The 12,937-nt window shown below is 44.6% G+C and overlaps 1 protein-coding gene across 1 annotated transcript in view; it reads right to left on the bottom strand.

Moving 5' to 3' along the window:
- The window catches only part of FAM178B (family with sequence similarity 178 member B), a 102,173-nt gene that overhangs the window by 65,590 nt on the left and 23,646 nt on the right, over positions 1-12,937 (bottom strand). The window lies entirely within an intron of this gene.

The raw sequence follows: 12,937 nt of genomic DNA, 5'->3' as shown, positions 1-12,937 counted from the left end.
TAGCAAATTGAATCCAACAATACATAGAAAGTTAATACATCACGACCAAGTAGGACTGACTCCAGAATGCAAGGGTGAATGAATCAACATTCAAAAATCAATGTAATTCACCACATTGAGAGACTAAATAAGAAAAACCATATAAACATCTTAAAATCCAACGTCTTGAAAAATATCCAAAGAATGTACTGGCCAGGGTCATTTTATTTTATTATACTCTCCCCTCCTACACAAATACTACAGAAGCTGCTAGAGAATGGAATGGGTAGGTGAGAATGAACAACATTGTCCTGGAAGCTAATTCCTGGCAAAAATTCTCAGCAAAGTAGGAGTTTATTAAGATTGTAGTTCAGAAGGTCAATATACAGAAATCAATTGTATATCAGTACACTGGCAAGGAACAAACCAAAAATAAAATTTTAAAAAATTCCATTCACAAGACCTTCTAAAAGAATAAAATGCTTAGGAATAAATTCAGCAAAAGAAATTCAAGGCTTGTACACTGAAGTGCTGAAAGAAACTAAAGAAATCTAAGGAAATGGAAAGATATCCTGTGTTCATGAACTGGAAGACAATATTGCTAAGATGTCAATTTGTCCCAAATTGATCTATTGGTTCAGTACAATCCCAATAAAAACTCAAGGAGGATTTTTTTTTTTTTGGTAGAAAATGACAAGTTCATTCTAAAATTTATAAAGGAACTAGAAGAGCTAAAACAACTTTCAAAAAGAAAAACAACGTTGAAGTACTTAAACTACTGGATTTCCACACGTATAAAGCTACAGTAATGAAGATAGTGCAGGTAAACTTAGACATATAAATCAATGAAACAGAATAGAGTCCAAAAATGGACCCACACATATTTGATCAATTAATTTCTGACAACGGTGCCAAGGTAGTTCAATGCAGAAAGGATAACCTTTCAACAAGTGGTGCTGGACCAATGGGACAGCCATCTGTAAAGCAATTACTCTTACTTTATGCCATAAATAAAAATTAACTCCAAATGGATCACTGACCTAAATGTAAGGCTAATTATAAGCTATAAATTTATTTTAATTATAAAAATTATAACTTAGAAAAATTGTAGAAGAAAACAGGAAAAAAATCTCAGTGACCCGGATTTCACAAATATGACAATAAAAACAGAAATGAAACAACATGAATAAATTGTGCTTCATTAAAATAAAAAAATATGTTCTCCAAAAGACACTATCATCTAAATGAAAAGGAAAGCCACAGATTGGGAGAGAATACTTGCAAAACTTGTATCTTGCAAAGAACTGTAACTAGAATATATAAAGAACCCTCACAACTCAATAAGATAACCCAACCCAGTAAGAAAATGGACACTTCACCAAAGACGGCAAATGAGGTCACACAAACATTATCCGTCTTTAGGGAAATGTGAAGTAAAATGCCAGTGGGCTACCACCACATGCCTATTAAGAGAGTGGTGGGAAGGACGTGGGGCGCTGGAACGCCCCTCCACTGCTGGTGGGAAGTGGTATGACCACTTTGGAAAAAAGTTTGGAAATGTCTTAAAAACGCAAACATACATCTCCCACATGGCCCAGCCTGTCCACTCTTACACAGGTACCCCAAGGGGAAAGAAACAGGTGTCAGTGCATAAGCATGTTCACAACAGCATTATTTCAATAGGTTCCAAACAGAAACAACCAAAATGCCTATGAACAGGTGACTGGATAAACAAACCTGTGTGGTAAATCTCCACACTGGAATACCACTCAGCTACAATAAGGAATAAACTATCGGTGCACAACAACATGGATGAATTTCAAAATAATGATGCTGAGGTAAAAAGCCAGACAAGAAAAAGAGAACCTACTGCCTGATTCCATTTATGTAAAATTCTAGAAAATGCAAACTAATCTGTAGTGACAGAAAGCAGGTCAGTAGTTTCCTACAGACAAAAGGGGAGGAATTACAAAAGGCACAAGAACACTTTGGGAGTGATGGACATGTTTATTATCATGACTGTGGTGAGTTTTATTGTGTACAGGTTAACATATGTCAATTAAAACTCAATAAAACTTTTTTTAAATGGGCTAAAATGTACATATATACATTAATGTTTTCTTTCTGCAGCCTGGTGGCTCATGCCACCTCCAGGACTTCTCACTCTGCAGGCTCCTGGACATCCAAGGAGAGAAGTGGAAACTCCTATAAGAGTAACTCTCCACTGGAGGTCATTTCGTTTTTAAAATATATATTTTTATTGATTTCAGAGAGGAAGGGAGAGGGAGAAAGAGAAACATCAATGATGATGTTCCTGCATGCCCCACACTGGGGATCGAGCCCACAACCCGGGCATATGCCCTGACTGAGAATCGAACCGTGACCTCCAGGTTCACAGGTGGATGCTCAACCACTGAGCCACGCTGGCCGGGCTCTGGAGGTAATTTCAGATGACTGCTCAAGTGGCAAACGATGTATGGTGTAAGTAAATCTGTAAGCATGAATACTTACATTATGTGGTTTGTGCATTCACTTTGTTCCTGGAAGTAATCACAAGGGATTGCTAATAATGAGTATTGGGGAGAGGAAGTAGCTATTGGGAGCAAGTCCAGAGGGAGCTTTCACTTTGCACCTTTCTCTAGTATTTAAATTTCCTGCACTTGGTACATGGAATACTTTAAAAATAACAACAGCCCAGCTGATGTGGCTCTGCGTATGAGCATCAACCCAGGCACCAAGAGGCTGCCAATTTGATTCCTGGTCAGAGCACATGCCCAGGTTGTGGGCTCGATCCCTAGAGGGGGGTGTGCAGGAGGCAGCTGACAGATGTTGATGTTTCTCTCTCATCAATGTCTCTACCTCTCTTTCCCTCTTCCTTCCTCTCTTTCTAAAATCAATAAAACACATATTTAAAAAATAACAAAGGTTACCTGGCCAGTGTGATTATGGTCATTTTTTGTTTGTTTTATTCTTTTTCCATGAAGCAGCCTTATAAATATTATCTGGGAGGGGGTAAGGAGGAAGGGAGAGGAAGAGGAAGGAGAATGAAAGCAGGCAACGACAGAAAAGAAAATTACCCACAAAACAGGGGCATGTCAAAGACACTCCCAAAGCCCCAGGGAGCTCTGGGAATAAAGGGAAAAGCATGGTGACCAAATGAGGAAGAACAAAGTGCCCGAAGACACTACTGGTGAAAATAAAACTAATCTGTTTTGAGAGCTGAATTTCTCGCCCACTTAAAAAATATCCAAAGAATGTACTGGCCAGGATCATTGTATTTTATTATACTCTCTCCTCCCACACAAATACTGCAGGAGGGTAGGTAAGAATGAGCAACATTGTCCTGGACACTAACAGGAGAGAGCCTACACGTTTTATGCCTCTTCTGATGTGTTCTGACCTTGCTGACGGAGCTCCCTTCTCCAGGTATTGCTGCCTACTCAGGATGATGGGCAGGTTTACTGGCCAGTCCTACATTGTTAAAGAAACACCAGGTCATGTCTTTCAAGCAATTAATTGCACAAGAATATGTTTGTTTTCAAAACCAAATTCTGCCATAAAAAAAGAAACTACTAGAACTAATAAATGAGTTCAGCGAGGTTGCAGGATATAAGGTCAAGATACAAAAATGTGGTGTATTTCTACACTCTAGCAAGGAACAATCTGAAAAGAAAAAGAAGAAAACAATTCCATTTATAATAGCCTCAAAAAGGTTTTACAATACTTAGGAATAGATTGTACACTGAAAACTACAAAATGTTGTTGAAAGAAATTAAAGATATCCCAATATCCCATGTTCATGGATTGGAAGACTCAATATTTTGTTGTTAATCCTTACCCGAGGATATTTTTCCAATGATTTATTTTTATTTTTTTTATTTTTAGAAAGAGTGGAAGGGAGGGGGAGAGACAGAGAGAGGGAAACATCGATGTGAGAGAGAGACATTGACTGGGGCCGGGATCGAGCCTGCGTGCCCTTGACGGGACACGAACCCGGGACCCCCTACTGAGGCAAACTGATAGGGCAAGAGTGAATATTATTAAGATTGTCAATAACACCCAAAGTTATTTACAGATTCAACACAATCACTATCAAAACCCCAGCTTTTATTTTTGTAGAAGTTGACAAGCCAATCCTAAAATTCATACAGAAATACAAGGGGTCCAGATTAGACAAAACACTTTTGAAAAGGGAAAGTTGGAGGACTCACACTTCCTAATTTCAAAATTTATTTATTTATTTTTAATTAAATATTTATTGTTCAGATTATTACATTTGTTCCCCTTTTTTCCCCTCATAGCTCCCCTCCTCCCAGTTCCCACCCCACCCTCCTCCCTCACTCCCCATCCACTGTCCTCATCCATAGGTGCACGATTTTTGTCCAGTCTCTTCCCGAATCCCCCACACCCTTTTCCCCCCCAAGAATAGTCAGTCCATTCCCTTTCTATGTCCCTGATTCTATTATAATCACCAGTTCATTCTGTTCATCAGATTATTTATTCACTTGATTCTTAGATTCACTTGTTGATAGATGTGTATTTGTTGTTCATAATTTGTATCTTTACCTTTTTCTTCTTCTTCCTCTTCTTAAGGATACCTTTCAGCATTTCATATAATCCTGGTTTGGTGGTGATGAACTCCTTTAGCTTTTCCTTATCTGTGAAGCTCTTTATCTGACCTTCAATTCTGAATGATAGCTTTGCTGGATAAAGTAATCTTGGTTGTAGGTTCTTGGCATTCATCACTTTGAATATTTCTTGCCACTCCCTTCTGGCCTGCAAAGTTTCTGTTGAGAAATCAGCTGACAGTCATATGGGTATTCCCTTGTAGGTAACTGGGTTTCTTTCTCTTGCTGCTTTTAAGATTCTCTCTTTGTCTTTTGCTCTTGGCATTTTAATTATGATGTGTTTTGGTGTGGTCCTCTTTGGATTCCTTTTGTTTGGGTTACTCTGTACTTCCTGGACTTGTAAGTCTATTTCTTTCATGATGTAGGGGAAGTTTTCTGTCATGATTTCTTCAAATAGGTTTTCAATATCTTGCTCTCTCTCTTCTTCTGGCACCCCTATAATTCGGATGTTGGTACGTTTGAAGCTGTCCCAGAGGCTCCTTACACTATCTTCATATTTTTGGATTCTTTTTTCATTTTGCTTTTCTGGTTGGGTGTTTTTTGCTTCTTCGCATTTCAAATCTTTGACTTGATTCTTGTGATCCTCTAGTCTGCTGTTGGGAGTCTGTATAATATTCTTTATTTCAGTCAGTGTATGCTTAATTTCTAGTTGGTCCTTTATCACGACATTGAGGGTCTCACTAGATGTCTTGAGGATCTCACTACATTTATTGGCGGTTTCTAGAAAGTTCTTGAAAAACCTTAAAAGTGTGGTTTTGAACTCTATATCCAGTAGTTTGCTTTCCTCCATTTCTGTCATTTGTGTCCTGTTTCTTTGTCTCGGCATTTTTTATGCTTCCCTGTGTTGATAAAGTGATTTTCTGTGCTAAGTGTCCTCTAGGGCCTGGTGGCTCAGCCTCCCCAATTACCTGAGGTAGACAATCTTGGTGCACCCCCTTGTGGGCTTTGTGCACAGTCTTGTTGTAGTTAAGCCTTGATTGTTGTAGGAAACACTGGGAGGATTTGACCTCCAGGCCAATTGGCTGTGAGAATCAGCTGCGTCTATGGTGGGAGAACTTCTGTGCTGAAGACACCCTTATGGGCCAAGACTTGTTTCAGTGGGGCTTTGATGCTCACTGAGTCTGCCCCCTGAGTGTGTCCCTTATGGATCTGCGGAGTTATAATTGGATGGTCCCACTCTGACCACTGGGTACACTGGCTCTTGGATCTAAGGAGGTGCTAATCTAGCCTCTGCCTGAGGCTACCCTGCAGAAGCCAGCTGTAAAGCAATGCAAGTTGCCCTGGGCCTTGGGCAGCTGCAGTTTGTTAAGCAATTTTCAGATTACAAAGGGCCGGGACTTTCATATGCAAAAGCCTCCCTTGCAGGGCTTGGGTGGGGCGGAGCCCCAGGGGATCAACAGGGTGGGCGGAGCGAGCAGTATGGCTGCTCTCAGTCCTGTCCTCAGAGGCCCCAGCAATCGCTGTGTGTGCCTCTGAGAGAAAGCTGCCCTTGAGTTCCCACCGATGCCAGACAGTCCCGTTTCTCCCGTATGAGTCTGGGTCCCCAGAGACTCACCCGGAACTGGAGCTCAGAGCCTGAGACTCCTTCCTGATTGAAAAAGACAATCGTGACCTCAGCCGCCAGCCCGCTCCGCATGCACCTCCGCACCTTTGTATTTTACTTCCGCACTGCACCTCCTCTGAATCTTGGTATGCTTTTCTCTTTCCTTCTAGTTGTAGAATTTCCACTCAGCCAGCCTTCCTGTGGTTCTGGATGATGTCCGTTCCGTCTTTTAGTTGTATTTTTGAAGTGGTTGTGCGAGGCAGCAATCTCCGATGTTTACCTATGCCACCATCTTGGTTCTCCCCAATTTCAAAATTTAATACAAGCTACAGTAATCAAGAATTTGGGGGTATTGGCATAAGAACAGATGTATAAATCAATGTAACAGAGTGGAGAGTCCAGACATAAACTCATACATCTACGGTCAATTGATTTTTAACAAGGTGCCAAGACAACTCAATGGGCAATGAACAGTCTTTTCAACAAATGGTGCTGGGACAAATGGATTTCCACATGCAAAGCAATAAAGCTGGACTCCCTATCTCACCCCATATATAAAAATCAACTCGAAATGGATCAAAGCCCTAAATGTAAAAGCTAAAACTATAAAACTCTTAGAAGAGCACAGTTGGTTAGAGTGTCATCCCAATACCCCAGGTTTGATCCCCAGTCAGGGCACACACAAGAATCAACCAATTAATGCATAGAAAAATGGAACAACAAATCGACGTTTCTCTTTTTCTCTCTTCCCCTCCGTCCCTTCCTCTCTCTCTCCAAAATCAATTTCAAAATAAAAAAACCTGTGAAGAAAACATAAGGGAAAATCTTTATGACCTTGGACTAGGCAATGGTATCTTGTTTCACACCAAAAGCACAGGCAACAATAGAAAAAAAACCCAGATAAATTAGATTTTATCATAATTAAAAACTTTTGTGCATCAAGGACACTATCAAGAGAGTGAGAAGATAACCCACAGAATAGAAGAAAATATTTGCAAATTACATATCTGGTGAGAATCTAGTATCCAGAGTATATAGAGAACTCCCACAAGTCAACAAAAAGAGACAAAAATCCCCAACCAAAAAATGGGCCAAACATTTGAATAGATGTTTCCCTAAAGACGGCCACTAAATACATGAACAGATGCTTGACATCCTTAGCCATTACAGAAATGCAAATCTAAACCATGATGAAAGACCACTTCACACCCACTAGTCAGGCTACTATCCTGAGGTAGACAATAACAAACGCTGGTAGGGATGTAAAGAAAGCCGAACCTTCAAATACTGTCAGTGGGAATGTAAGATGATGTCACCACTTCTGAAATAGTTTGGCAACCCTTCAAAAAAGTTAAACATAGAATTACCATTATGACCTAGAAATTCTACTCTTAAGTATATATATCTCCCCATAAACACTTGTGTGCAGATGTTTATAGTAGCATTATTCGCAATAGCCAAAAAGTAGAAACAACCCAAGTGTCCATCAACTAATGGATAAAATGTGGTACATCCATACAGCGAATACTATTTGGCTATAAAAAGGAATGAAATACTGACAAACACTACAACACGTATGGACCTTGAAAACATTATGCTGAGTAAAGTAAGCCAGACAAAAGATTACCTACTTTTTTGTTGTTGTTGGTTAGATGCCACATATGAGCGAGATTATGTGATACTTGTCTTTCTCTGACTGGCTTATTTTATTTAGCATAATACTCTCCAGGTCCCTCCATGCTGTCTCAAAGGGTAAGAGATCCTTTTTTTTTCTTTTTACTGCTGCATAGTATTCCATGTATAAAAGTATTGATGAACAAAATAGATCCAGAGATATAGAAGCATGGAACAGACTGTGGAATCCCAGAGGGAAGTCAAGGGAGGGTGGGTGGGTGGGAAGAGATCAACCAAAGACGTTGTATGCATATAAGCATAACCCATGGACACAGACGATAGGGTGGTGAAGGCCTGGGGGGGAGGGAAGGGGGGCTACAAGAGGTCAATAGAGGGGGAAGGGGGACACATGTAATATTTTCAACCATAAAAATAAAAAAGAAGGTCACCTACTGTGTGATTCCATTTATGTGAAATGTCCAGAATAAGCAAATCACCGAGACAGACGCAGACCAGGGATTGCCAGGACCTGGGAGAGTGGGGACTGAGAGTGAGTGACCGCTGATGGGCATGAAGCTTCTTGTGAGGGTGAGGAAAATGCTCTGGGATTAGACAATGGTGACGGTTGAACAACTCTGTGAATCACACGGAATCACACGCTTTAACAGGGTGAACTATATGGTATGTGGATTATATCTAAATAGCAACAGTTCTGTCTTGGTCTTACCAAAGAGTAAGCTTCACCCTGTCTGTAACGACCCCACTGTCCTCCGAGACCTGGCCCCCTCTCCCCCCAGGTTCAGGCTCATCTCCTGTACCCCCTGTTCTTTGTTCTGCGGCTCCCTGCTTCCCTGTACCTCCAGGGGAGCTATATTCCATCTGCAGTTGAAAAGAGTCTGCAGATGGATTCGCAGCGGGAGTTTTTGCTTTCCTTTTTTTCAATCCTCACCCGAGGATATTTTTTCCATTGATCTTTGGGGAGAGAGAGAGAGAGAGAGAGAGAGAGAGAGAGAGAAGAAGGGAGAGGGAGGGAGATTGGAGGGGGGCGGAGGAGGGGGGAGGAGAGACAGAAACATCAATGTGAGAGAGACACATCAACTGGTTGCCTCCAGCAGGGGCCAGGGATTAAAACTGCAACTGAGATAGAGGTACGTGCCCTTCACCAACAATCGAACTCGTGAGCCTTCAGTCCTCAGGCTGACGCTCTAACTGTGCAGCCAACCTGGCCAGGGCAGTTTTACTTTTGTTTTCTAACTGAATTAGTTACCCTGAGATTTCACATAAACATCCACAGTCTGGCCATGGCTGCTGGCTGCGGATCCAAGAGCCACGTTCCTCTTCTTCCCTGGGAGAAGCCGGGTTCTGTTCAGGCTTCCGCTAGGAAAAGCTGGTCCATCCAGTGAAAGAACCGTGACATCCCCCTGCCCTTTGCAGGGACTGGCCTGGGGTGGCTCCTGGAGCAGTCAGAACTCTTAGACCGGGACTGGCTGCTTGAGCAGAAAACCGTTTGATCATATGCCAGAGCCAACTGACCACAAAGCTGATGCAGCTTAAGGCCCGGGCCCTCCCCTGCGTGCCCCGAACGCTCTAGGTTAGGTAAGGAATGTTCTGGAAAACACCCTAAAAAGATGGAGGAGAAAAAACCTCCCAAGGTCCAGACTTTGGTCCATGATTTCATTACTCATTCTAAGTAAAAGTTCACTTTCATACTTAATTTTCCATGTAATGAATTAGATAATCCAGATGTTTGAATCACAGATAAGAATTTTAAAGCAGCTATCATAACTATGCTCAAGGAGGTCAATGGAATATGCTCATGTTGAATGAACAAATAAGAAATCCCAGTGAAGAGGAAGAAGAGGAGAAGAAGAGGAAGGAGGAAGGAGGAAGGAGGAAGGAGGAAGGAGGAAGGAGGAAGAAGAAGAAGAAGGAGGAGGAGGAGGAGGAGGAGGAGGAGGAGGAGGAGGGGGAGGAGGAGGAGAAGAAGGAGAGGAGGAAGAAGAAGAAGGAGGAGGAGGAGGAGGAGGAGGAGGAGGAGGAGGAGGAGGAGGAGGAGGAAGAAGAAGAAGAAGGAAGAAGGAAGAAGAAGGAAGAAGGAAGAAGGAAGAAGAAGAAGAAGAACAACAACAACAACAACAAGAAGAACAAGAACTAAATGGAAATTCCAAAACTAAAAATTCAAATATTTGGAAGGAGGCTGGAAACGTGAGTGTCTGGAGTTCTACCTTGAAGGAGTAGGATTCATGGAACCGAAATTTTTCAGACATAGCCAGGGATTCAAAGGGCACTGACAGCCAGGAAACCCGTGACACAGTTCTGTTCAGTGAAACAAAATGCAAAGAATGCCCTGCCTTGCACACTGCTGCCTCACAAAACATGGTGATGCTGGAGCTATGACAGCCACTCTGCAACCCCGCAGGAGCCGTGAGGCACTGGGGCTGAGCCAGAGCTCTGACACTCAGACGTGCTGGACAGAGCCTGCAACCCCGCCTCTGGAATGTCTGTTACGTGAGATGATAAACCTCTCTGACGTGGGTATTTGTTATAGGCAAAGTCCATCCTAACCAACACACAGCTTGTCTTGAACATGGAGAGAGACCTGGAAGCACTGGACCTGCCAGCCCTTAGAGAGACCTCGGTCCCCAGAGGCAACTGAGCTTACAAGCCCGGCCCTACCACCTTTCAAGATGGATCACCAGCCCCTAGTCTACAAATCACGCCCCAACTCCTGCCCCCACCAACTCCACCACTGCAAGTCCACCAGGTTGCCCTGCCCTCTCTTCCATCTCTTACTGCAGCTGCGCAGCCATCCCGCCCATGGGCCAGCGGCCTCCTGCGGGCAGGAATCTGCCTCCTCATTCCCAACTCTCCCTCTGCCCCATCATCGAGCGAGCTGCTAGAATACAGGACGCCTCAGCGCATGTCTGCTGAATGAATGAATACAGCCCCCCTGCATGAAGAATGTCAGGGTGCAGGGTGTCCCGTCCTCCAAGCTCAGCCAGGAGCTCTAAACAGTTACGTGTGCTTCTCAGTCAGGACAATCCTTCCCACCACACTCAGTACAATGCTCCAAGGACCCCGCTGCCAGTCCTCAGCCGCTCACCTGGAGGACACCTGCACACTGTCAGCTCCGCCAGAGGCCAGGCCGCCTTGCCCTCCCCTGGCCGGGGGAGCATGGTGGGGTAAGACTCCCCAGCAGGTCTGGGAAGGGCTGCCCGTAACTATGAGCTCGAGGAAAGGGGAGAGATATCCCTAGTTTACAAAGAGAAAGATCAGGCAGCTTGAAGACTCACGCACCAATCACAGATCCCGATGGGAGGGGGCCCCTGGTTCTTCCCTGAAGGCTGTGACCCACGGATGAAAGGACACTCAGAGCACCTCAACTTGTGGACAAATCCAAGGTGCGTGATTCTGTTTGCAGCGACCCTGGGTCTGATGGATCTCGAAAATGCTTCCTGAACTGGCGGCCGACTTTCAGCTCCAGCTTTTGGGAGTCTCTCCCGGCACTGGCTCTAGGCTCCGGACTTGGCTGTTTTGTTTTGTCTCTTTGTTATGGTACAAAGCACAGAACATGGGATGGGGATGGTGACTGCACAGCAGTGAGGGGGTTAGGAGTGCAAAATCTATGCTTCTCCCAAACTTCTTGTCTTCTCAGACAGATACTGTGCCTATCAAACACGAACTCCCCATCCCTCCTCCCGTTCTTTGGCAACCACCTTCTACTTTCTGTCCCTATAATTTTGATGACTTTAGGGACCTCATATAAAAGGAGTCAGCTAGCAGTTGTCCTTTTGATTCTGGCTTATTTCTTTTTTTAAAAATTTTTTTATTGATTTTTTTACAGAGAGGAAGGGAGAGAGATAGAGAGTTAGAAACATCGATGAGAGAGAAACATCGATCAGCCGCCTCCTGCACATCTCCCACTGGGGATGTGCCTGCAACCCAGGTACATGCCCTTGACCGGAATCGAACCTGGGACCTTTCAGTCCACAGGCCGACGCTCTATCCACTGAGCCAAACCGGTTTCGGCTGATTCTGGCTTATTTCACTCAGCATGATGTCCTCCAGGCTCCTCTGTGCTGTAGCCTGTCCGTTTCCTCCCTTTTCAAGGAGGAAACGCTCCATCTCATGTGTCTACACACTATTATCCAGTCACCCACCAGTGGGTTCTTGGGTTGCTCCCACCTTTAGGCTGTTGTGAGTAATGCTGCTGTGAGGCTGTGTGTGGGGACATCTGCTCAAGTCCCTGCAGACAGTTCTTGTGTGGACCTGGCCTTTGACTTTCTCTGAATCCGTGAAAACTGCACCTGGGGCCTGGAATTCTAGGCCAGTCTATTCCAATGGTGATGGTGGGAGTGGGGGGCGGGGGAGGACAACGGCCCCAGATGGGCTCGCACGTGGTGCATGAGAAATGCTCTGGAGTGGAGGGAGCAGAGCTAAGCCACCTGGGAGCTCAGGAGAAGACCCTGGCCCTCCTGATGGAGGGCGAATCAAGGACAATGTGGCAAGAAGCAGAGAAGAGTGGGACGGCCTCGGCCTCTCCCTCTCTGGGAGGAGACATACCACTGCCTGGAGGAGAGGAGCAGGACAAGGGAGGCCTCTGTTCCCCAAAGGGCAGGCATGCCGCAGAGGTGGCCCCAGGGGCTCCAGAAAGGGCAGCCGGGCGCAGGGGCAGAGGTTATGAAAAGGGAGAGGATGCGGAGACTGGCGCTATTCAGAAACCCTCAGAGGGGCCCTAGGCGGGGGCAGGGGTCTGGATGCTCTAATTTGACAGCTGGCCCCCAGCTCAGCCAAGTCCTGAAACAGGAAGGCACAAAAGCCGAGGGTCAAAGTGCTGGTGGGTGTGAATGGTGCATCGTGGTCTCCGACCTTGGCCTTCTGAGCTATGCCGTCAGTGTTTCAGCGGGAGGTGGGCAGACTCCGGCAGGGAGCAAAGGCGGGGTCTGGACTCCTGTTTGTCCCTCTCACTGTCTGCCTGCTGTAAGCAACTTTCAACTGGTACATGATTTTTTTTTTTTTTGGTGCCAAAGTGTCTGGGTTCAGGTAGAAACAGTGACAGCCCAGGAAGCGTGCGTCTGTGAACTCAGAACTTCTGAAGTGTAAGAGTGACTCACGTGCATCCCTTCATTGGCTCTGGCCCTGGTTAGTCCAACCCCAGGAGCTTCCCTGACCT

This window comes from Myotis myotis, unplaced genomic scaffold (assembly GCF_014108235.1).
Source record: "Myotis myotis isolate mMyoMyo1 unplaced genomic scaffold, mMyoMyo1.p scaffold_m19_p_30, whole genome shotgun sequence".
Lineage (NCBI taxonomy): Eukaryota > Metazoa > Chordata > Mammalia > Chiroptera > Vespertilionidae > Myotis > Myotis myotis.
Note: the sequence above shows the minus strand (reverse complement) of the source record. Positions and strands in the feature narration are given on the sequence as shown.